Source organism: Strigops habroptila, chromosome 3 (assembly GCF_004027225.2).
Source record: "Strigops habroptila isolate Jane chromosome 3, bStrHab1.2.pri, whole genome shotgun sequence".
NCBI classification, from domain to species: Eukaryota; Metazoa; Chordata; class Aves; order Psittaciformes; family Psittacidae; genus Strigops; species Strigops habroptila.
Window position 1 is genome coordinate 75,638,261 of NC_044279.2, and position 23,915 is coordinate 75,662,175.

At 51.7% G+C, this 23,915-nt stretch overlaps 1 protein-coding gene across 1 annotated transcript in view; it reads right to left on the reverse strand.

The window, feature by feature from the left end:
- The window catches only part of ELFN2 (extracellular leucine rich repeat and fibronectin type III domain containing 2), a 53,082-nt gene extending 30,565 nt beyond the window's left edge, over positions 1-22,517 (reverse strand). The window contains exons 1-2 of the mRNA XM_030479003.1: positions 22,015-22,517; positions 5,056-5,236 (exon numbers count right to left, since the gene is read on the reverse strand). The gene's annotated coding sequence lies outside the window, so the exon portion shown is untranslated. The remainder of the gene's footprint in view (positions 1-5,055; positions 5,237-22,014) is intronic.
- Positions 22,518-23,915: the final 1,398 nt, after the last annotated feature.

Genomic DNA, 23,915 nt, shown 5'->3' on the forward strand with positions numbered 1-23,915 from the left:
TTTTGTGCTGGGCTGCTTCTTGATAGCTGTCACCATGCTGGCTGGCTTTAAAAGGCATGGGAGTTCAGATGAGGGCAGTCTGATGGCCCTGATATGCCACTGACTTCAAGCCACATGGGCCATTGGTCCTGTCACAGGGCGACATGGAGGAAGCTCAAGATGGGCCAGAAGCACCCACAGGTTTGTGTCGCAGTGAACACACCACAGTGAACATATGACCGGCTGTGGGTACATGTTCACCTGCAAGCCTGTCTGCAAGACAATGCAGGTAATCCAGCTTCTGGAAACTGCCACACTCCCATCAGAAATGACACTCAGAACACCTGCATGAAATCTACCTACCCTATGACAGACCTGGCATACAGACCTGACAGATGTGTTCTCAAGTATATTTCGTAAAAGAGGAAGAGAAACTTCCATAAATACCTCTTATCTAATCGCTGCTATTCAGTGCTTATGGGATATGTTGATGGGGCAATTGTAGAAAGAAAAATCTGCCTCAATGTAACACACTGAATTCATTGCCTATGTGAGGTAATGGGACCATAAGCACTCTAAAGACAAGTCTGTGGCTCTAAGACATCACCCACATCCCTTCAGTACAGAGCAAGACAATTCCCAGCAGTGCTGGGCAGCACACTCACCTATGACTCCACTGGGCTAGGGCCAGGAGGACAGAGGACATGGGGAGGGGTTTCTCAGCCACACTCCCTCCTCCATATCAGAGCAGGAGAACATTCACAAAAGACAGCTCAGAGCAGGAGAGGAGCATCTCAGGCTGGTTATTCCCTGTGTTAAGGAGGTGGGTGGGAGATGAGTGGTCCCCCATGCAGAGCTGGCTCTCCTGCCACACTCCATGCCCAGTACGAAAATGGTCAGGTAGAGCTCTAGCCTGAAGTGTCTGTATAAGAGACTGCCACACCACATTGTCACCCCAAGGATATGCTGCTTTCTTCCTGCCTCCCTCTCCACCCTTCCCTTCCTTTGCTGCTTCTGCCCTTTTTCTGTCAGGTCTTCCCTCTTAGTGTCTCCATCCCCTCCACACTCCTATGTGCCTCACAGTCCCCTTTTCCTCCATGACACCTCACTCCACTACCTGCAGGTCTCCACCTCCAAGAAAAAAGGCAGGGCTCACATCTGAAGAAGCACAGCAGGGATGAGATGAGGGAGGAGCTCAGGGGAGGAAGAGATCTTCTTCATCTCCTGAGTTAGCCCAACACGACCTCCCAGCCTGTGACCCAGCCTCACACACCAGGCACAACCCAGTTGAAGGTGCCTACCTGGGCTGGGATGAAGCAGCATGGACACAGATGCTGTGCTACCTTGTGCGGGCTAAGCCAGGCAAGGAGGTAGCACAAATCCCATCCAGCTGCTCTTCTAGCAAGGCTTTTACTTCTATCTCTCTTCTCACGCTCATGGGTCTGTCATGTGTGTGCATCTTGAGCCTGTTCTCGACTGTGCAGGGGGAGGTGAAATGACAGGGGCTGGGGATGGCCGGCCACTAGTCATGGCCTGTACCAGGGTCCCCTTTTCTCCCCTTACACACATACAAAGACACGCAGCGTGGCTGCTCAAGGCCAAGATTCCCCACTGCATTCAGCCCTCCGCCACTGAATCCCCACTCTGTTTCCCAAGTGACAAGCCACAAACTCCCTTTCTCTTCCCAAACAGAGGCTTGAATGAATCGCTGCCTCGGCCCTGGCACACAGCACCCCAGTCATTACGGATGCTCCTCCAGCATCCAGCCCCCTGTGAACGTCAGCGTGCAGCCATGTCAGCAGAGTCCGCAGGCTGCACCTCTCTTTCCCCACAGCACCCCTCTGTGCTGCCCGAAGCACCATGCAAACAGTAAGCATACCTTCACATCCCTCCTCCCCATCCAACTCCCTCCCCCAGTGTTTGTGGCAACAGCCTGCCCCATGTAAAAGTAGGGGAAACTGAGGCACAGCGTGCTGGCCAGTGAAAGTCGTTGCTGGGATTAGTATTCAGGAGTCCTTAGCAACAAAGTTGTGTATGCAGTGTCATCTCTTGCCTTCAACCCCAAAAGTTAATCATCTCCTCCTTATCACCACAGACATGCACATGTTCACACATAAGCATGAGGTGAACCATCCCTCACCGCCTTCCTGCCCTTTCCCCCATTCCACTCAACCAAAACCACTTCCCTCAGCAACACAAGCACCTGAGTGACTGATCTGGAAGGACTGTTACCCTGCAGTAACAGTAAGGGTTTGTGCTCGTACTCTGTCCCAGGTGAGCACATTGTCTCAACTTCCACCCATGGCGCAACCCCGTTTTCTGCCAACATAATCCTATGAGGAAAGATAACACCTCTCCTGGGCTCCATGCAGTGACCATGGGGCTGCGGGATGGTCAGGGCTGGAGAGCAACATCCTCTTGCTAACACACCACTTCCTTTTCAGCATGATGCCTGTCCTCCTCCCAGCTGGCATCCTCTCATCCCTGCACACATGCTCTCCAGGGCAGTGGGCAGCCCTTTTCAGTGTGAGGCACTACTGAAAAGCCCTTGGGACAGCCAGGCAGAGATGTGGCCACCAGCCAGAGGACATACTTATCCCTCTAGGATGTTGCTGGACCCACGCTGGTGTTAAGAGAGATGGAGCTACGGAAAGCTGGGTTTCTGTCTTGCCATGCATCACTTCTCAAGACGCCTGGGACACCAGAGCTGTTGTAACTCCTGAAGGGGAGGGCAGCTGCCTGGTGTGGGGCATGGCTTGCCCCCTGCTAAGACTGTAATTCAACCCTCTTTCAAACCAGCTTGCCCAACAGGAGGGACTGAAGCCGCCTGGCTGCGGTGTGCAATTGCATCTGTCAGATTAGCCAAAGCACACACGATCCAGCGTACGTGCCAGATGTAGAAGGACAAACACTTGAGCCAGCATCCAGCTAGACTTGTGCAGACAAATATTACCCAATGTAACATAAACCTTGCCAGTACAGAGTTAAGCCAACATTGTTTTCAAACAAATCTGAGCAGTAGAGTGAGTTCATACACGATCAGCATTTTCTACCGTGTAGCAGCAGCAGTTTTGACCCAGTACCAAGCTCCCTAGAGCTGGATTTATTGTCTTGTCCACCCTGAGCTGGTGCCAAAGCCATGTCCTGAGAGGGCTGAGGAATTTAATGCATGCCAAATGGCTTTGGAGGCTCCATCAGGAAAGAGCTTGCTTTCTGCAAACTCCCCAGTAATGAAACCGAGAGCGACTGCATGGTGTTGCTCCCTGCCGGGCCCTGGCCAAGAGGAACAGTGACACATCAGCATCATTACAGTCACTCCATCACCCACAACACACACACATGCTCACGCACCAAAGGGTGTGAACCACAGGGGAAAAGATCACTTCACAGTATTGTCAGCTGGCAGCAGCATCCAGAAACAATCCTGCCGGGGGACATCAGCCCTTCCCGAGGATGCCCAAAGCTGCTCCTACTCCTGCACTGAGGGGTCATGAGGGATAAGGAGTGCTGGAGAGGGAGCGAGGAAGGGGTGCTGTTGAAAGAAGGAGAAACAGAGTTCAGAAGTAACCCCAAAGAGGAAGAAAGACAACTGGCACCACTGGACAGAAGTTGAAGGCAGTAGTTCAGGTGGAGGGGTAGTTGCCGGGGTAGTCAGAGAGGGGGCATCGAGGAAGTGAGGGCTGATGGCAGGGTCCTGCCACAGCAGTAGGGAGATATAGAGAAAGATGCACACTACTTGCCGGCATCATCAGGTGGGACCTGGGCAGGAGGGGAGCAACCTACCACCTCCTTCAGGGGACACCACACCAGTACCACTGCCAGGGCTGCACAACAGCACAGACCCTACCAGCCGCTTCACCTTGGAGGAAAGCAGCAGCCCTAAAACCTGACACAGAAACCCTCAGAGCCTGTGCACAGCCTGAATCCTCAGCCCACCAGGTGTGAACCCCCAAACCTCCCCTCTAAACCCCACTCTCAGCACGCCTTCTGCCTGCCACCTTGCCAGCAGCTCATTGCTTTAGGGTGTTATTCCGGGGAAAAGCATCTCCAGGCACGTCCATGCTCCTCAAGGGCCGGCGGCGCATCTGGGCCTGCCCAGGCGATGGGAGAAACAGCTGCTCCCTGCTCCCATCCTCACGCTGCAGCAGCATCAGCAGCACAGAGGCATGCCATGGAACTAGTGCGGCTGATCTTCCTGCCTTCCCTGCAGAGGAGCTGGGGAAAGGGCCACTGAGGGCAGCCCCAGGCAGCAGGAGGCCCTTTCAGGTGCTCCCAAGAGCTTTGCGCCCCAAAATGGGTCAGGCTCGGCACAGGGCCCCTCCACTGCCTGTGCAGAGCACACAGTGTTCCCAGCTTATGAAACATACTGTCTCCATCAGGAAAACATCCCTCCTAGCTGGGCAGGAGCACCAGGGGACAGCAGCTAAGCAGTGACAAAGACCATGCCCATCACCCCAAAAGCTGTGCCAGGATGGGCTGCGTATTCAGAGGAGGTACCTGGCTAGGAAATGGAGGCCAGTGCCCTCCATGGGGAACTGGGATACCCAAAATATCCATGAGATGAGGAGGGAGGGGGAACCTGTCCCCTGCACGCCCCACTCCCAGTAGCATGGTGCCCACTGCTGCTCTGCTGCAAGCTGCATCCCCAAGGGGACTCATTCCAGGGCCGCGGAGCCCAGCCATGCTGCTGGCCAAAGCAGCCTGCTGCTCCGCTGCAGCAGCGTCAGCTTGGCTGCCCCTTCTCCCGAGAAACAGGGGAAAGGCAGGGAAATGCAGTAGGGAGAGGAGCAGACAGGTGTGTGCCAAGGGAGGGATGGGAAAGGAGGGGAAATCACTTGGGACTGCGCGCAGGGGACCCACAGCACTTCCCCCTGCTGCTCGGCAAACATCCCCTCCCTGCACACACATGCAGAGCTGCAGCAAAAGGGGGTCGGAGAGAGGGAGCAGCTCTCCATTACGGCGCGGGGGGGGTGCTGATGGATGCCTATATTTTGTTCACAGCATAGCAGAAACCCCTGCTTTTCCCCTTCCTCACACCTCTGGAGAACAAGGAGGGATGGAGAGAGGTTGGCTTACCTCGCAGTGCCAGTGCTGGGGGTGGCCGGGTGTGTAGGAGGTAAATCCAGGGCTTTGCTCTCCTCGGCGAGTGCTGGGAAAGGCCTCTCTTCAGTCACATCAAGGAGTGGCCTGTGAGTAGGTGCTCCAGCTCACCGCTTGATCGAAGCTGCCATGGATTCATTGCGAACGACTTCGCCTTCTGTGAGGAGAGGAGGAAAGGGGAGGGAAAAAAAAGGGAAAAAAAAAAAAAGGGAAAAAAATCACCAGCTTAAGACTTGGAGGGTAGATTCACTTCTTTCTTAGGTTTCCAATGGCAACTGAATATACCACAGATGAAGATCCAGGGTGCGTGTGCATGTGAATGTGTGTGTGTGGGAGGGACGGAGAGATGCACAGCTGCTGAGTCCACAGGCAGTGTGAGGTGTGAGCTGCTTGGGGCGTACCGGTGGTGATGGGCACAGACAACTGGACACGAGCAGCAGGGCAGACAGACAGACGGATGGAAGTGGATCTAAAGGATGGGAAGAGGATGGGCTGTTTCCTAAGAGCCTATCTGTCCCACTGCATGCAAACAGGAGACAGCCCCCGGCCCTGTGCAGGATCAAGGTGAAGCGTGCCTGCACACGTGGCCGCACGCACGCAGGGATGCCGCCTCCTGGCCCTGCTCACATCACCCCCCTGCAAGTATGCTGTTCACACTCAGACTGCAACACACATGCTGTATGCACACACATACTCACTGGCCTTTCCATACCCCCATGCACCACCCTGAATACACCCCCTAAATATTCAGAGTCCCTCCAAAGGGTGAGGTGCTGCTCTTCTTCATGTACATCCTGCTTCAACAGGGTTGCACAGCTGTATTAACCTGCATACGTGGTGTTTCAGACAACCATCACACAAACACATCAACTCCACCCAGCCTGTTCCACCTCTCACAGCAAAAGCACTTCTATACAGCACAGTGAATACTGACCACTGCACAAATGCATGCTGAATGTCTGGACATATCTACCACACACAAACTCCTGACCGCTTATACATAACTGTCACTGAACAGGTGCACATCATTTAATAAGCCCACCTCCGCATCAAAGACCAGAAAAAGTGCCCATGTGTACACACACACACACATACACACCATCTATATGAGCGCAAAGAGCACAGCAGCAAATCACAACGCATACATCTATAAGAAAACAAAGGCACATAAAACATCTCCACGCGCTTAGGAACATAAGTCAAGCAAGCACCACTAGCTGCCTATCACACACAAATGTACTATACTTACGAATTGCCTGCAGCATACAAACTGATCGCATCAGATACTGTTACCTACCTAACTCAGCCCACACAGCAGCATACCATTCTGATGGATCCTAAGTGCTAGCCCCAGCACCATCAAACACCAGCCATGTTCTGTCAGATGGAAAACACAAATACTCATCAACATCCAGCACAGGCAGAAAAACACAAACTGCACATGAAATGCAGACAGCCAGCATCACTCACCCCCCAAAAATTACGTTCTTCAAAGTTATGAATCTGGAACTCACCTCAGAGACAGCTGTATTGCTCTATGTACCTGCATGGGTGTATGTGCACACACACACACACCACTGACACACCAGCTCTGCTTAAACTGCCTCCATCTCTCAGATCTTCCCTTTTTTTGCACTTTCTCTAGTTCTCCTCACTCTTCCATGTGTTTGTCCGTTGACACATGTTGCAGCTCCTGGGAGCAAACTCTCTGGAGGAGAAAGCCTGCAAAAAGCCTGCAAAAGCATCCACACTCATCCCTTCTCCTTTTCTCCTTTCTTCTGGTGCTAGATGTGCATAATTTGCATGCAAAGAAGAGTGCAAGGTCCCACCAGCCCCGAGTGCTCTGAAATTGGCTGATGCTGGCATCAGGGGACGTGACTGCAAAACCTAAGCATGGTGAAGAAGTAGATAAACCCTTATGAGAAGCAGAGATTTGGCTGGGATAGCACCAGCTTCCTCCCAAGCCCCAGGAGAGACAAGGAGATGAGCAAGGTGGGTAAGAAGGAATGATGGAAAGAGAGGAGTTTGGCCTGGCACCAGGGATGGCACAGCAAGCACTCTGCCAGACTTGTTTAACAAGTACGGTATTGTCACAGCGTGATACTGCTATCGATGACTGAGAGCGATCAGGGTTCGGCATCAGGGCAAGCCTGTGCACTGTGCGCTGCTGGAATATGGGAGAGGCATGGGAAAGCATGGGGTTTCTAGGGGGGGAAGAGCAGCTGGGTGAGGGTGCAACTGCAGGCATGTGGTGCAGCAGTCTGTAGCTATACTGGGAGCAGTGGGTACTGGCACAGGTACAAAAGGAAGAGCCTACAAACACAGAGGGGCTGGCATCGGTGTGGCTTGGACCCAGGCAATGCAGGGGTTGCATTCAGGTCTAGCTCCAGCCACACAGAAGGAAGATGGAGGGAGTCCCCCAAGCTCTGTCTGGTGCTGCTGGACATACAGACAGATCTCAGTGTGAGTCAGTAAAGTATACCCTGCAATAGCCTCTTCCAGGAGCTCCCTGCCCTCATGCACATCGTGTGCCCAGCACCCTGCTCCCACAGCTCTTCATCAAAACTCCCCAGCCCCTTTCCCTGCGGATGCAAGTACACCTTCCCTACCATTTCTCAGGCATGCAGACTCTGCTCCCCAAAGCCACCTACTTCACACCTTCCCCCAGAGTGCTCCCACCTTCCCACACGTGTACCACACACATGTTCATGCAGTGCCACAAGAAGAGGCAGAAGAAACTTGGGGAAGCCACCACCACCATCTCAACCCGTCCAAACCATCTCCTCTTCCCCTTCACCTTCACCACTGCCACCAGCACTTGCTTTCCAGAAGTGCTTTGAAGGAGTAAAAATTTCCTCTCTCTCATCTCAACTTGGCCCATGCACCCAGGTAATTTCATCTTGCTAGGAATGTCTGTTCCTCGGCACTGTGCTCAATTGTACCTGCATGGCTCATCCCACAAACATTCATTGTGCATTACAGGAGTTGAATAATGCAGGCTGAAAGGGGACAAGTGAGAGAGTCTTTCTGGGCCTCAGCAAGGCACATATACAGAGCACAGTGGAGATGGAGTTGCCTCATTTGGTCAAAGCTAACAGATGCTGACGAACCTGGAAAAGCCACCGCGGCCTGAGATGCTGCTTGGGTTAAAGTGCGGTCATGAGGGCAATATGAAGAGGCTTTTGGACCCAGGATTTCTAATAGGTGCTCAGAGGTAACAGAGGTGTCGTCTGTGGATAGGCTGGGAAGATCTTAATCTCTGAGATACTTATTACTGAGCTAAGCAGCTCAAGAGAGCCACTAGTGGAAAAGGGAACCATCATCCTAAACTGACCTCCAAACCATCTGCTCTTGTGCTTCAGGGGCATGGAAGAAGCACCATGACTGGCTAAACAAAAGAAAAAGGAGAGCAAAAGCAAGGCAAACAGGAGCCAAGGGGGATGCATGTGTGTGTTTGCACATGTACGTCAGTGTGGTGTTCACCACAGGGATGTGTTTGCCTCACCTTCACACGCCAGTTTTGTGCTGGCAAGCAAGGAGACCTGGAAGCCACAAAACCATGTGTGTCTGTCAGTATTGCCATGAGTGTGTCCATCTGCATGGGATAATACTGAAAGGGGGCAACACGGACAACATGGTGTCATGTGTGCACATAGGTGTGCAGGAATGTGTGGCCTCTGGTGAGCACCTGTGTGTTGGTGCTGTGCATGTGCCTGCTGTGGGCAGTGGCTTCCCGGTACTGATGCATGGAACATGTATGTGTACATGTGTGCATCTAAGTGCTGTACTATATGTAGGGTGAACTGTGTGCAAATCTGATCTTTGCTAAAAACATCAGTTCATTTGTGAGATGTCACAGAGAACGATGTGTCGTCTGTGGTTGTCTCATATGTGTGTCACAGCATTTAAACTTCCATGCAACACCAGTGTGTTACTGCACGCCTGCAGAGTGAGCATCCTTGTGCAAGCAACGCTATGGGTACAGCGCAATGAGTATTGCATGCAGCCCTGGCTGCACACAGGTCTGCAGGGAGGGGATCCCTCTTGGCTGGAACAGTCTGTCTGGCTCCTGCAGTGCCTCTCCTCCTGGTCTCTGCTTTTTGTTTCTCACCTCCCCTCAGTTCCCCTCGCTCCCTGGCAGCAGTGTACTCTGTCCTAGGAACCAACTCCCACACACCAACACACAGCAAGGGAACTCCTCTCCTTGCAGCTCCCTGATGTCTTCCCCTACCAAGAGCCAGAAAACAAAGAAAAACCTCACTGGGCAACCTGGACTGGACCTACTCCCTTTCCAGGCCTTTGTCACCCATTTCCAACCCCCACGAACTGCATCACAAACCCAACAAGCTTTCACCCAAAACCCCAAACCTCGCACACTACAAACCAGACTCATGGCTCACATCCAAGCCGTGGGCCATCTAAGGTGACACAGCTCAGGTAAGGCAGCTCAAGGTAACAAAGCCATGAGATAGCAGTCCTTATAGCCAGGAATAGAGAGGCTCCCGCAGCTATAGAATCATAGAATCGTAAGGGTTGGAAAGGACCTTAAGATCATCTAGTTCCAACCCCCCTGCCATGGGCAGGGACACCTTGCCCTAAACCACGTGGCTCAAGGCTCTGTCCAACCTGGCCTTGAACACCGCCAGGGACGGAGCATCCACAACCTCCCTGGGCAACCCATTCCAGTGCTTCACCACCCTCACTGTAAAGAACTTCTTCCTTATATCTAGTCTAAACTTCCCCTGTTTAAGTTTGAACCCATTACCCCTTGTCCTACCACTACAGTCCCTAAGGAAGAGTCCCTCCCCAGCATCCTTGTAGACCCCCTTCAGATACTGGAAGGCTGCTATGAGGTCACCACGCAGCCTTCTCTTCTCCAGGCTGAACAGCCCCAACTTTCTCAGCCTGTCTTCATATGGGAGGTGCTCCAGCCCCCTTATCATCCTCGTGGCCCTCCTCTGGACTTGCTCCAACAGCTCCATGTCATTTTTATGTTGAGGACACCAGAACCGTACGCAGTACTCCAAGTGGGGTCTCACAAGAGCAGAGTAGAGGGGCAGGATCACCTCCTTCGACCTGCTGGTCACGCTTCTTTTGATGCAGCCCAGGATGCGGTTGGCTTTCTGGGCTGCAAGTGCACACTGCCGGCTCATGTTAAGCTTCTCGTCAACCAACACCCCCAAGTCCTTTTCTGCAGGGCTGCTCTGAATCTCTTCTCTGCCCAGCCTGTAGCAGTGCCTGGGGTTGCCCCGACACTGATACCTGTTTGACTTTCAGTTCCCAGCCTGAATCACCCACAGCTGGGTTGGGTGTAAGAAACCCTTTGCACAAATTGAAGTCAGCACAGCTCAAACTCAAACCTCTGGAGCCAAAACAACGTGTCCAAGCTGCTCTGCCATTGCGCCTTCATCAGAAGGCTAAACCTTTAGCCAGATCCCACAGGAACTGAGTAACCTCCAGGCTAGGATCCAAAGCATGGAACCTGCTCACTTGAGATACCTCCTGGGGCAATGGGAGTTGAGTAAGAAGAAAACCCCAAAGATAGTTCTTTATTCCTTTAACCAATTCTGCATATCGCCACTTTACTCCCAAACGTCCTACCCTGAGCTCCCTACATGTTTGTTCTTGGGCTGATCTAAATTACTCAAATTGAAATGCAAACAACTGGCCTCCATTTCAGGCTTTGCTTTTGCCCTATATCCCACTCAGAGCCTATTCCCTTTGGAGGACAAAATTAGCACACAGGAGCCAGATGTAAAAGTATGCACACCTTCCCTGGAAGGCTTCATGGGCTCCCAGCAAGACCCAGTTTCATCCAGGCCCAGGATCATACATTTTTGCCCTGAAAATGCAGCCTAACACTTAAGCTTCATTTGTTTTGCCTCAACTGCAATCCTGAATCTGTGATATCAGTGAACTTCACCCAACCCTAAACACTGAAAGCCTAGCCTCTAAGCCCAGTTTTGCCCCCTTTGTTTCCAGGTTTCTTCTGAACAGAGACCCAGCCTTTCAATTGTTGCTCACTCTTTACACATAAGAATCTGCCTGGTCAGATTCCTTCTCTAACAGTGTGTTTTCCCCACACTGTACAACAAGATAGGCAATTCATCACTTTTATCCATTGGGCAGCAGCAGCATCCACAACCCACAGTACAGATCTCCAGGAGCCAGGCTAGGATCTTCCCATGTTTTTTTTCCCTACAGAGGATCCCTGCTCAATCCTAACGCAGTTTGGGTGACCTTTTAACTGCTGGAAGTCACAACCAGGAAATATAGCCCATTGTGTTAATATTTAAACACCCACCACATAGAGCAGGGGGCCAGCCTCAGGACCTGTTCGGGGCTCTCCCCTGGGCAGCACCACCCTGTGCAGCAATTACTCCACTCACCCCAATTCTTCCCCCACCTCGAGGTCTTCCCCTCCAGCCCCGCATCCTTCTCTTCCCTCCTAGGCTTCACCAACAGATCCTGCAGATGCCTTTCCTGTGTCCTGCCCTGCAGCCTCACCAGCTACACTGGGCATGTGGAGAGCGAGCCCCTGATTACCATTCAAGCTGGATTCTCATTAGGCAGAAATGCCCCTCCAGGAGATCCATTAACAGTCCATAAGGTTAACTTAATCCAGCCAGTCTTGTGTGGTCTCTGCCCAAATTCCCTATTACATTAACAATCTTGAGCCTTAATTAGCATGTGAGGCAGAGGTGGCATTATTAATGGAGATAATACGGAGCATTAAGAATAAACAGGCCAGGCAGTCTCTCCCCGACCATGCATGCAAATCCTCTTCTGTGCGGAAACAGCATGAGCTTCCCCCATGGGCAGCACACGCTGAGAGGCTGGAGTGCCCCACACCAAAGACAAGCCCTGGGATGTATGGCCAGGCTGGTACAGGAGGACAGTGGGGAGGAAACGGGATCCCAGAGAGACCCTTCATCCACTTGGGAGAAGGGCTGCCAATAAGAAGAGGACAGTGTGGCTAGTCCTGCGTGAGAAATCCTTGTACTGGAGAGGAGCAGTCGTGTCCCTGACTAATCCAGCTATCTCATTGTTCTGGAAGGCTTGGGAAAGCAAAGCCAGATTGCGTGAATGTGTATTCCCTTAAACGCTTGGTTCAAACTGGCATACATGTACACATAGGATAAGACTATGGGCGTACGCCCTTGAACACTATGTGCAAGGAAGGGGTGTCTGCCTGATGGGGAACAGACTGTAATTGCTAGCTGCAGCTGGGGAAGATGCTCCTCATGAGTCTCCTTTCTGAGCCCTGGTACACTGAGAACACAGTCCAGGACAGAGGGGGTTCAGGTGAAGGAGGGAAGCAGTCACCTGCGGGATCAGAGAACAAATGGGCTGGGGCTACTCCTCAGCACAGATTCACTGTGCGGTGGGGAAGGGATGGGTACCTCTTTGGACACGCTGGTCAAATCAGCTTGGTCGCCACAAGTGATGGGGCAGCCTGCTGCAGACACTCTCCCACCCCAGGTGGAGCCAACTGCTCCCCCTGGTGAGAGATGGGGTAAACTGGTGCAGCCAGCAGCAGTGCGACGCTGGGCGAGCAAAGGCCGTTAACTGGTCAGGGCTGCACAGTGAGCCAGCCAGGCTGTGCGAGGAGACCTTGCATATAGCCTGCTGCCCTTCTGCCATCCCACAATCCTGATGCTTTCTTCTCAAACACACACTTGCAAAAGCATAAGATAAGCCAAAGGACGAGGGAAGAAGAAGCAGCCAAGCCAAAGAAGCAGAGTCTAATGACAGCACCTCTTGACTGCTAATTCACGCCTCCAGCAGCACCCAGCAGACTGGGAAGGGAATGGGAAGCTTGCCACAAGGACCTGCGACTGCAGGGAATGGCATCCTGGCTTGTTCCTGAGGCCTGACCCACGCTATTCCAGCTGTACATCATTCTGTTGTGATCGGCATGTCTCTCTAAGCTTTGCGGAGAGGCTTGAGCTGGGGGCAATGGTCCCTGAAGCACAGAGACATCCCCTGTGCCTTGGCCCTAAAGCACCCAGCCGGCACCAAGTAGCCTTGCTTAGCCAAGAGTGGTGCTGCAGGCTGAGACTGCTCTCTCCTGGGCCAGCATCAGGACTGTGCTCAGCATCAGCCCAGCTGCCTTCACTGCCCAGAGGCACAGAGGGCAGCAGGCAAGGAGCTCTTCCACTTTCCAGCACAGCATCTCCCACTCCCCCAGGCCGACCAGCCAGCCCCTGCCAAATCCATTTGTCCGATCTTGCGCTTTCTACTAATCCTGTTGAGCCATCCTTTAAGTTGCTCTGAGGCAGAGATAAAAAATACAAGCGATGCTTTAAGAAGCTTCCCCTGACCTTGCTCAATTCAAGATAAAGGGCTTTGATTTAAAAAAATTGCAGTGGGGGTCTGTTACTGATCCATCGCATGGATTAAAGGAAAACAGAGACACAGGATGCAGCTGGTGTTAGGTGAGCCAACAGGGAAGGGAAGAAAGGTTACAACCAGCATGGGGGAAGAGACAGAAGAAAGGAAAGGACAGAAAGTGAGAGGGGAGGCAGAAAAGAGACCTTCTCCCTTGCCATCCCTACTCTTGCTTTATACACATATGGTGTGATACAACAAGTCCCACCACCTTCCTTGGTCTGTAAGGAAGAGGGAGGCAGCTGCACTGTCCCGGTGTGTGACCAGGGTGGCAACAGGTTGCTGAGACTGAAGAAGACTTCCTTGCCCCATGAGAGGCACCCAGTGGGGAGCAGAGGCTGAAATCTCAATGGCTGCTACAGAGATCTCACTGCCACTGTCTCCCGTGATGCTGTTCCTCTCTGCCTTCACCCCTTGCCCCTTCCTTCACACCAGACTTCTCCCCTCATCTCGTCCCCTTGCTGCCTGTCCTAGCCCTGGTCACATCTGGCAGAATCTAAGCAGACTTTCCACCACTCACCTCAGTCACCTACAGCCTTTAATCCAGAAGTTACCCAGAACATTGTTTCTCTGTAGCAAATATCATGAGGGCTACTAGGGCACCTTCTTCTTTCCCTCTGCTGTCCAATACCATGAGGTTGTTGCACCCCACCAGGGACTTTTTCTTCCTGGTGTGAGTTTCCTCCTTCTGAACCTGTTCTGCTTGAAGACCACTCACAAGATGACTGATGTTTCATTTTCATCCATCATTTCTCTGTAACCTGGATGTGTGTCTCAGCTAGCCAGGAAATATGAGAAAACCTTAATTTCAGCAATGGTTTTGTTGCTGTATCTCTCAATCTGCCATAGGAAAGCCTAGTCCTGTCCTAAAAGCTGACTCTTGGGTGTCTCTTTCAAGTGGGTCAAGATGACTCTGTGCTGTGCTTAGGCCTGAGAGCCTCCTGATAGGCAGTCCATGTCCTCTTACCTCCTCCCTTCACTCTCTTCCACCGCCCATCACACCAGCAGAATATCCAAGCCATACTTTCCCCTTGCTTCTGCAGACTCTCCAACCATCAATTGACTTACTTCAACATGCTTCAGTCAGAGCCCAAATCAGATCTCTATCACCTTTCAATTCCCTCACTTGCTCTGTATTGACCAGTCCCAGCTCCTGCCTCTGCTGACCACCAACACCCATGCTCAGAGAAGTTATCCTTACATCATGAGGTTCACTTCAGGAGGTTTTCAGAGGTTTTGCCCAGCTTCCTCACCTCCTACACCATGCCACTGCAGCTGACACACAAGTCTATACCTGTGTGGGACTTGGCACAGCTCATCAGTGTGATGTCTCTTCCCATCTAGCAATGCCTCATGTCCTTCTGTCACTACAGAGATGAAATGCTATAGCCAAGAAAGAGGGAGCTGATATATACAGAAAGATGAAAGGTGAAGGCATACTGGAAAAGAGGCAATAGAGACCATAAAATAAGACAGGTCTATAAAACCAGAGATGACACAGGAAGGCTAGAGGGGGCAGGTGTTAACTATCTCTTCCCACCCAAGAATCGAGAGCCAGGAAATTAAACCAGAAAATAACAGGTTCAAGACAAATTACAGGAGGTCTTGCATTGCATACTGCCTGTTTATGCTGCATGACTTCCTACCGTGAGATTTTGTGGGCGCTAGTACTTCACCTGATTTCAAAAATTGACTGGACAAATTCAGGGAAGAAACAAATCCATAGAGATCTATGAAGTGTACAACAGATCTTCCAGCACAAGGTCCCTCAGCCACACATCACTGGAGGCCAAAAGAGTGTTCAGAGGAAGTATTCCTAGGCAGTTGTCCTGTCTTTATGCTCTTCCCTCTTTCAGCCACTGCTGGGGATCTGGAGACTGGAAGGACCTCATACCTGGTTCAGTAAGGTCCTTCTTATGTTCCTATGGCTTTCCATAGCTAGGCTGATGCAGAAGTCACGGGCATATAGTATCTCTGAGTAACAATATCATTTTGGTGCATTAGATCATAGTGGAGGTGATAGACAAGGGAGCAAACAAGAGAGCCCATTCCAAGAAGGACTTTTTTTCCCTCTGCCCTAGAGCTGTATGGAGGCCTGAGGCCATTTAAACCAGTCATCCCCAGTACAGATCCTTGCTGGGGATAACATCTGTGCTTGAGTCCTACCCCTCTCAATACCTTGTTCCAGACTTTTTAAGACCAAATTCATCTTCCCTGTTGATAAACATGGAGCCCTTTCAGCAGACCATCTGTAACAGGGCCAACCCCCCTGAATTTCCTTCGATTTCACTGACCTGTCTATCACACTATTCATGGCAGCCTCTCCACACTAATCCTTTTATTATGAACTGACTCAATTTTCCTGGCCTGTGACTGCAATAGGGTAAAAAAGGAGAGGTGTTAATCCTTCTGACCTTGTTGTCCCAATTCTGGACCATCTGTAAGTAGGAATTCAGAGGAAGGAAGTCTGATCCTCCTGACCCCACTGTCCCCATGCGAAGCCATCTTTGGCTGGAAACTGGGAACCACTCGCTTTGGTAGGTTCAGCCTGTACCCTCCTAGAAAGTTGTTGTAGGAAAGCCCCTTTTCAGCTACAGGCTTTTCCTAAAGGATTGCTTCCTAGGCTACCTCTGCAGCCAGAAAGGATGGAGAGACGGAGGAAATAATGTCCTCCAACTCCATCAGACTCCATTTACTCATTCCTCCTGTAACACCTCTCTGCTCCGTCAACAACAGTTGAAGGAGGTTCTCCCCAGCGGTGAGACAGGGTATCAGTACGAGGTGAAAGACAATCAAACATCTCTCATAATTTTCTTGACAATACTGCGTATGAAGAAGAAGCCTTGCAGATCACTCCACATCCACCACTGGCCAAGTCAAGCTTGTTCCCTCCACCCCTTTTCACCATCATGTGTTTCCTTGTTGCAAGCAGTTGTCTCCATAAACCTGCCAGACTATTTCATAGTCGGTCTGAGCACTCGCACCAGGAAGGTTGGATGTATCCTCAGAGCCAGCCAGATATTCACCTTTTTGCTCAGCCTCATCTGGTACTTCTGAGTTTGCCCATCTTTTTCCACCTTAAATAATCTCTTCCTTTCCTTGGTGTTTACAGTCCTCAAATACTTGTAAACTGTTATAGTATCATCATTTAGTCAAGCTCTACATATTTAGTTCTTTTAATCTCTTCTCATAAGTCCCTCTAGCCCTTTCATAATTTTTGATGCTCTTCTTTGAATTCTCTCCAATTTATTTATTCACCCTCCTTCAGCTAGCATAGCACCCAGGATTGAATGCCAGGTTTTTCAGACTGGTCTCACTAAAGCCTTGGAAATAACATGAAATGGTTCTCCTTGTGCTTCACAGCTTGATGTTTCTGGATGTACTTGAGTACACAGATGTCAGGAAAGCTAATTCACTTCATACATGTGGCACCAGGTAATACAACTCAAGACTCTCTCTTGAAGCACAAGACCTCTCCCCAGCAAGAGGAAGAAGCAGAATCACAAGAGGTGGGGAGAAGAAGATAGTTGAACAGGTAGGATGGATGTCCTGCAGCTGAGCATGACACACAACTACAACCACTTACATACTTAGATTGAGAAGAGAAATCAAGTTCAAGAGATGGAAAATGCGCATATACATACCCATACACATGTGCTCACTCCAGAAATAAACCCACATGCAATTACCTGCATCACACACAGGCACATACACAAATGCACACAGGAACACATGGATACATGGATAACACAGATGAAGCTGGGGAGGGAATGAGACATACATGTGCACACAGACTTTGTGCGCGTACAGATGTAACCTAGGCATACAAGAGGAATGGACAGACAAAACCTAGCAGAAAATAGTTCTCTCCCTGTTTACAACATACATGTTCTCATGCATAAACCAATGTTCCCAGAGGAAGGATAGCTCATGGAGTGCTCACAGTAACCTAAAAATACACGGGCGACTCTGACCCATCTGGTCTACAGATTGAGCACATGAGCCATGGAAGGAATGAATACAAACATATGATACCTTGCCTTAAGGCAACTGGTAGCCTGTACACCATCCTGAGACACAGTCTTGCATATCTACAGTGCCTTCCATGGTGATTAGCTTATCGCCCAAGCCATTCAGAAGTTAGGAGGGAAGGAAGGAAGGGACTTTCCCACAGGCCAGTTGTACCAGGATCCCTCCTGGTACTTTGTGACACTCTCCCCAAGTCATGCTACTGATGATCCTTCCTTACAACACTATTTGCTCCATATCTCTGCTGTCAGACTAGCTGACACTCACAGGAGTCAAAAGTACCCACAGTTTCTTGCAAACAGTCCTTCCTCTACAGCTTACCGAAACCAGATGGGTGCTAACCTTGTGTGAAAAGCTGGAGATGCACTCCCCAGGGTGACTGTAGGCAGGAAGGAATGGCCCTATCTCCATGGTGTCTGGTACTATGCTATAAGGCACCATCTAGCCATACCACAGCTGCCTGGGAACCCTGAAGACTCCCTGCAAGAGGCAACATCTAGGGGACAAACCCATCAAGTTACTCACCTCAACCTGGCTCTTAATAGCTTGTTTCCCACCCCTTATAATGCTGTGGAAAGAGTGACAACTGCCCTTCCCTCCTTCTGTACCTCAGCTGGTCAGTTGGAACTGGGTTTCCTCTTGGCTTATGAGCATTGAGCAAATGAGGTCATTTCTCCTCAGTGACAGAAAACTGTTTGGTCAGTGCGGTCTGTGGGGAAAGCAGTTCATCTCAGGCAATGGCTAGGTACCCCTGAGCAACAAGGAGACCCAAAGAACTGCTATAATCCCTTAAAGAGGAGGTCAGACAATGGCAAAGCAAGCTAGCAAACTAACACTGGCTGCGGAGCACAGGGAAGCCAGGACACGAATGCAGCTGTAACTGCTGCCAGACCATCTAGCCATTGAATCAAACACTACAGCAGTCCCACAGACACTGTCACCTCCAAAGCACGAAGCTTGACCCATCTGGGGATTTAAATACAGCCTTCATCTGGATCACAGCTGACCCAGCAGAGAGAAAGAGCTGGAGGTGGGTCACAGCCCTTTGTTCTGTTCCCTGAGCTTTGCACTCTCCCATTCCAGCCCCAAAAAGAGCACCTTGCACGCACACCCAGCACAGGAGGTGGCTCCTGTGCTTCCAGCCCGCTTCCCTTCAGTGGCTGAAATCCATGCCTTCCTTCACCCCTCCTCCCAGATGGAAAGGCACTGGGGAACACTGACCTCTGCACCTGAAGAACCCCAAAGAGACCTCAAGCCCCTGCTATAACTCAGCATCAGGACCAGCCTGGACAATCCCCACCAGCAGAACCCACAGTGCTACTGAGAAAGCTCCAGCTTTCCCCATACGTGCTGGCAGCCTGGGATCCCTCACTGCTCTGCTCCTCCACGGAGGAGGAAAGCAAAACTCCTCTGTTCCCAGAAAAGGGGGTATTTTCCTGGAACACCCAACCTGCTCCTGTCCTGCTCTGGTGCCTAGGCATGTGTGAGGGCTGCAAGTGTGTTTGGGGAATATCACATCCTTCTCCCAAAGCAGGGTGCCGCTCATCAGCTCACAAGAGTGTGAGGACAGGGGTGTTCCCTGCATGTCCTCAACCCTCCTTCACACTAATAAAAGAAACAACTTACTCCAGGCCCACACTTGGAGACCTGGGGACCTGAGGGGAAAACTACACAGTTTGAGATGAGGGAGAGAGCAGCCGGGTCTCTTCCTCTCAGCAAACGTGCTGATGCTTTCTGACACATCTACTGACAGCACTGGGAGGTTTCAACAGGCCCTGATGCGACCACTAGCTTTTCTCCCAAGTGAGCAGGGCTCTCCACTACTCCTCAACAGAGTCAGATGAGGCAGCCGCACTCTGCCTGGAGCTGCATCTGGCTTCTGACATGACCCAGGTAGGAATAAACATCACGGACATCACCACAGCGATGCTTCCCTCGCGTCTGCCTTCCCCCCTGCCTGTGATTTCCACCTTTCTGATTTTAACCACAAGCTGCCCCCCAGCAAAACCTCCACTTCCGTATGTCCCGTTTTCCCAAACGCCCTCTCTACCCTCCAAGCGGCTTCTGCTCCACAGTTTAGCTTTGCACCAGCGTGGCAGATCAGGCAGCATATTCCCAAATACCCACTTTGCCTGGAGCTGGGTGAAGGGAGGGAAAGGCCATGCATTCACAGTTCTTCTCTTCGTGTCGTAGTTTTTGAGGGGGGGAAGAGCAATGAAAGCAGCTTGCTTCATCCTGACATATCTACATGCTTGTGGGCTGGATGCCCCGAAAGCAAACCACCTCCCAGAGGAAAACAACAGGGTGAGGAGGGTGGCAAGTGGGGAAGGGGTTGGGGGAGGAAGATTTCTAGGCTGGGGAAATCAGTGGGATGAAAGTGACTGTTTCTCACCCCTGGCACCATGTCAGCACCCCTCCACTCCCTGCAGCTTCCTCACTGCTGCTGATACGGTCTGCATAGAGCAGGGAGGCAAAAGGGGGGCTCTATTTAAATATATTAATAATGCATGTTCCATGCACATGAAGCTTCCTTTGAATATAACATCAGTGATGCTGTCAGGCTGCGCTTCCTGGGACCCAGGAGTGTGTGGGGATGGGGCGGGGGATGCAGGTCACCAGAAATGCCCTTATACCCTGGCACAGTCCCCCCTCTCCCCCTTCACCCCAGCTCCCCACATCACACACACTCTTCTCCCTCCCACCTCCCGGTGCATGACAAATTCCTTGGCTCACAGCATGCAATGCAGCCAGGCTCCCCAGTTCCCTAGGCCCCCTCCAGGGACATGGACCCCCCCCTTCTCCCCGCTCCCTACATAATCTTTACCCCCCCCCCTCCGGCTCCAATCTCAACAATCCTCCCCCTGCTCCATAGTTTGGTTTATAGCTCCCTACCTCCAGGGTGGGGAGAAGCGTTGTGCTCTCCAGCCTTTAGGGGAAAGGAGGGGGAGCAGCTCCTAAGTCTGGCCTGCACATGTGCACCCACTTTTGCGTGCACACACCAGCCCCCAGCAGCGGACGCTTGTGTGAGCCCATGGTGGGTGCCAGTGGACCGCGGGCTGTGCATGGCTGCAAGATGCACGCGCCCGCAGCGCCCAAGCGATGCTTTCCTCTCCATCACCAACACTTCCTTCCCTGGGTGCTTGCAAGGTTTGCAAGCATATTGTTTGTGCACAGCCACCCCTGCCTCCACACACATACACACATGCAATACGCACACGTGTGCTCACATGCATGCACGCAGAGGTAAGGGGGAGCCACACCAGCACGCGCAGGAGAGGGCATTACGTACAGCAGCTCCCAGATATGCTGCCTGCTGCAGCATTAGCAGATTTGTGCTGCCTTTCCCCAGCCAGATCCAAGCACTGGAATGGGAACAGCAGCAGCTGTGCACTCCTGCCTGTCCTGGGATGAGAATAGGATGTGTCTGTTCATGTCTCCCCCCCCCCCCCCACCTCCTCCTTCCCCCTCCTCTTGCTCCCATTCATTCATTCAGCTTCTCCTCCCCCATCCCATGCTCCAAAGCAAGAGGATCCTTATGCATAAAAATGTGGGCATGCTTTTTCTGGTGATAAAAAAAAAAGAAAATGGTCACACAGACCCCCTGCAAGCAATGCATATAGACATACATGTGCATTTGAGTAGCTGTCCTGGGCCCCTACATAAATACCCAGCTCCCACCGCCACCACACGCACACTCACACACCCGACAGACACCACGCAATGACTTTTCTGCAGCCAGTCAGCCTCCCGGCAGAGCAGTGTAAAAGCAGAGCAGAGATTTACTCACTCCCCTGCATCCAAACCAGGCGAATGTTCACACACCACACACAGAGACAACACACACACACACATCACTGTCTGCTCCCCGGCAAAGTTTTCAAAGAGACAGGGAGCAGGGGGGCTGTGGGATGAGGCTGTCTCCTTCTGCGGGCAATATACCTATCTGTCAGTGTATCTCTATCTGTATATGCACATGCATGTATATAATGTACATATGTAAGATACATATATAAGTATACACACAGACAGACGCACACATACATATACATACATATACATGTATCCCTCCTCTTGCAAGGTCTGAGCAGAAGCAGACCAGTCAAACCCAGCTGTGTGCAGCAAGCCCTGATCCTATTCAGCATCCTGATCCTAAGCGAGTGCACGCACACACACACACAGAAAGGGAGACCTTTCTCCAAGCCCTCCTCCCTCCCATCACCCCGTGTGGGCATCATCTTCTCACCCCTGGCCACTTCCCCATCTCCCATGCACTCACCCCTTGCCTTCATCCTCAGCTCAGAGACATCCACCCCCCCAGGGAGTGCACACACAGGCTGAAGGAGAAAGGCAATCCATCCATCCTGCCTTTCTCCCCCCACCACCCCGGTCCTCCCCCTCCAATCTCAGCCGCTTCTCCGAGCAGCGACATGGACAACAGGGAGCCGAGGGCACACAAGACAGCTGCACAAGGACCGCACACAGAAATGTGTCACACACACACACATGCAGACATACCTGCTTCTGGAGGGGCGATTGCTCCCTGCTTCCGTACCGGGCATGACAGAGACGAAGTGGAGGCACAAAAGAGCCCTGTCTTCGAGCAACTTGGAGCCCCTCAGGGGTGTGTGTTTTTAAGGGGGGGATCTCCCACCTTGTGTCAGTCACCCCGTGGAGCTGTGCTGTCCCCTGCCCCACAGCTGTCTCATTCCTGGCTGCACCTAGGCAGCGCTCCCAGCCACGCACACACGCGAGCACGGCGGCAGCAGTCCAGGGAGGGCACGCACAGCCGGAGGATTTGCTGCCTTCGCCACATCCGCATCACTGAGGGAAGAAGGCAGAAAGGGCTGTATTGGCATTTAAAACGCGAGTGATTAATTCGCCACAGGCTCAGCTGATAGGGCTCTGGGAGCAGAGCCGGTACTGCTTCTCCCAGCTGGGAAGGCTGTGACAGGAGAAGGTCCCTCTCCTATAGAGCCAGCTCCGAGCTCTCCTTGACTGCACAGCCACTGCTCGGGTACAGGCAGAAAGGGGTGGGCCTCCACTGGAGACATGAGCACACATGCAACAGCTGCTGGGGAACTGCACACATGCACACACACCATTTCCTTCCAACAGCTGGCGAACAGCTACACACAACATACAACAGCTTCCCAGGGACACACACAAGCAACAGCTGCTTGGGAATCACAATCACACACACACACAGAAGCTACAGCTTCTCAGAACCAAGTCACCCACATGAAAATACAACAGCCTCTAGAAATGATGCAGGTATGAGTAACAGCTCCTGAGGAGCTACATACACACACATATGCATGCGACAGCTATACGCCTACTGACACAGGTATGTGCAACAGCCGTGGGAAACTACAACTTAATACGTGTCCCTGTGGTGTTTACTAAGAAAATTGGCATACAGAAATGCAATAGGAGGTGGGAGAAACCTTTCATACGCACACAAACACATGCATGCGACTGCTCTGGGGAGACTGTCTTTCCTACACCTCCCCAAATCACCACACAGAGAAATGCAACAGCTCCTCAGAAATCACCCACAACCACATTCCCTCATGTACATGCAACAGCTTACTGGAAGACCTTCCACCTCCCCGTGCCCAAACCCACACATGCCAGTGCTGATGAAGATCTTGCCTACAGTCAGCAACAAACATCCATGTGCACCTGGTGCTGGGGAGCCAGCCACAGCTCAGCCCCCACATATAGCACACAGGCAATTCCTGCTAGGAAACCACCTTACCAAAACACAGGGTCACTTAGGAGAAATGCCTGCCCAGCCTCTTCACGGAGAGCACAAACACACATGACAGTTAGACATAAACAATCCCTGCGGAGGGATATTTATGTGCAGACACACAGACCACAACTGAAGGGACACAATGCATCCCTCGTGCTCACCACAGCTGTGAAGGGACTGCCTGTCTCTCTCAGACATGCAACAGCTGCACAGAAACTTAGGAACATAGGGCATTGGATGGGAGCTGGCTTCCTGGGATGTGCAATCCAGTATCCTGCTATTCCAGGCAGCCACATCATAGAATCGTGCTCATCAATGTCTCCAGGTCCATCCTAGCCTTGTGAGACCTCTTGCTCCCTGCTCACAGGCTGTTCTGGCCCCTGGCCATGGTGATGTTAGAAACTTTCCCCAACACCTGCATTTACTCATGACCAATTCACACCCACATGTTCTTGTACCAGCTGTCCTTCATGAAGGTATGAATAAAGGTTGCAAGAACAAATGGAAATGCTCCAAAACCTCCACTTGCAGCTGAACAGACACCATCTGCACCCCTGTCTCACACAGACATATGCAAAACACCCAGGTGGAGACATTCCTCCCAGCACAAAGATCAACAGCCTGTAGGAAAAGACACCTAACCCTGCCACCACAGCAGTCA